This window comes from Mesoplodon densirostris, chromosome 4 (genome assembly GCF_025265405.1).
Source record: "Mesoplodon densirostris isolate mMesDen1 chromosome 4, mMesDen1 primary haplotype, whole genome shotgun sequence".
In the NCBI taxonomy this organism is placed as follows: Eukaryota; Metazoa; Chordata; class Mammalia; order Artiodactyla; family Ziphiidae; genus Mesoplodon; species Mesoplodon densirostris.
In genome coordinates, this window is record NC_082664.1 from 68,230,155 (window position 1) to 68,232,115 (window position 1,961).

At 50.1% G+C, this 1,961-nt stretch overlaps 2 non-coding genes across 2 annotated transcripts; one reads left to right on the plus strand and one right to left on the minus strand.

Moving 5' to 3' along the window:
- Positions 1–393: 393 nt before the first annotated feature.
- LOC132489880 (U6 spliceosomal RNA) lies at positions 394–500 on the plus strand. The gene has a single exon (XR_009532248.1). It is a non-coding gene; the product is annotated as a U6 spliceosomal RNA (small nuclear RNA).
- Positions 501–1,571: 1,071 nt separating this feature from the next.
- Positions 1,572–1,678, minus strand: LOC132489891 (U6 spliceosomal RNA). Its single transcript, XR_009532259.1, has one exon. It is a non-coding gene; the product is annotated as a U6 spliceosomal RNA (small nuclear RNA).
- Positions 1,679–1,961: the final 283 nt, after the last annotated feature.

Here is a 1,961-nt window from a genome sequence, read left to right on the forward strand (position 1 = left end):
CGCGGGTCCCGCTCGCTCGCCGGGTCCTCGAGGGCGCCGCGCCTAAGGCAGTGCGCCGCGCGCAGGGTAGTCCGCCGCGCTCGCCACTCCCGGCATGCTCCGCGGGCCGAGCGCCCCAGCGGGAGGACCCAACGCCCCGGACCTGGGACCCGCGACGGGGCTAGTTACCCAAGGTGCCCCGGGCGCTCATTTGCATAGCGCTCCTACAGATGAACCCGACACATCTCGCAGTCTAGCGACTACAGCACCAAATGTGCGAGCCTCATGAGTGGGGCTCGACATCAAAGTTCCTAAACGTTCGGAGATCCCCGGGAAGACGCTCAGTTCAGTCACCGTAAGTGTAAGAGGCAAGAGGCGCCGTGCTTTATATAAGCTGTGAGCGAAACGACTACTGTGCTCGCTTCGGCAGCACATATACTAAAATTGGAACGATACAGAGAAGATTAGCATGGCCCCTGCGCAAGGATGACACGCAAATTCGTGAAGCGTTCCATATTTTGTGCCCTTCCACACCGTTCCGACCCCTTGGCTGATTAACACAAAGAACAGTGCGGTTTTGAGAGGCAGCTCTGGAAGCCTGCTCTCAGGCCGCCTGCATGGCTCTCCCACCGGATACTCTTTCCTCCGAGGGTCGATTCTAGCACGATGGCCTCCCGGCATGCCCGTGGCCGACCTGTCTGTCTCATTTCTATTATTAAATTACCTAGATAACCTTGCTGTCTGCAGTCGAATGCTTGTTACTATTGGTTAAAATCTGCTTTTGGTTTGGGCAATTAACTTTTCTCTTAAATTTCCCATCACAGAATCCACCCGATTTAGGTAAAGCGGCATTTTGAGTGCTCCTTAGAAGTCAGATAAAAATGACTTCTTAGGAAAGCAGATCAGAATGGGCTTGCTGCTTCTAGCCAGTTTTCACCTGGTGCTGGAGCTCTAGGATCCACAGGCACCGGCCAACATTGATCTCATCCGGTACAACCACTCCTTGGTAACAGTACCTGCTTTTGTGTAGCTCAGTCTGAGAGCGTACGAACTCCGGCCTAAAACGACCAAAGAATGTCACAAAGTAGGCCCAAGATTTGTGCACTGCTGTTGCTTACTTCCTTTAGCAAGGATTCATTAACTTCCCAATAATTCAGTGATTTAATAATTTAGAAATGATTTGGTAAGGACTCATCGAGGGATTCATGTGTCAGTCTTTAGTGAATAAGAGCTAAACCCACCTGGGCCTCTGGAGTTTGTGTTGTTAAGGGAGACAGACCATAAATAAGGCGATTTCAGAACTTTCAAGTTCTATGAAGGAAATGCAAGTTGACATTTTCTCATTTCCAAGATACGTAGAAACGACATATTTGCACATAAATTCCCAGGTGTACAACTCGGCTTCATTCACGTTTCACACATTGCCTTACACGAATATTTTTATAGTGAAAAATCACTAAATGATTTTCACTATTTTCACTATAGTGAAAATCACTTAATTTCAGCATTAAGTGCCAGACGTTGTGCTTCTGACCCATAGCTTTTCCTTTGGAGCTGATGAACAAAGGGTGTCCGGATGGTGTGGAAGGGCACAAAATATGGAACGCTTCACGAATTTGCGTGTCATCCTTGCGCAGGGGCCATGCTAATCTTCTCTGTATCGTTCCAATTTTAGTATATGTGCTGCCGAAGCGAGCACAGTGCTACTTTCGTCCACAGCTTATATAAGGCACGGGAGTTTCTCACTTCTTTCATTTACGGTGACTGAATTGCGCGTCTTCCCAGCGACAGCCGAACATTTAGGGAAATCTGATGCCTCGCAACCACTGAGCAGGCTCGCACTTTTGGTGCTATGACTGCTAAACCGCGAGGCATGTTAAGTTCACCTTTCGGAGGGACATGCAAATGAGCGCCCGGGGCACCTTGGGTAAGGGGCCCCATCGCGGGCCCCAGGTCCCGGGCTGTGGGTCCTCCCGCAGGCT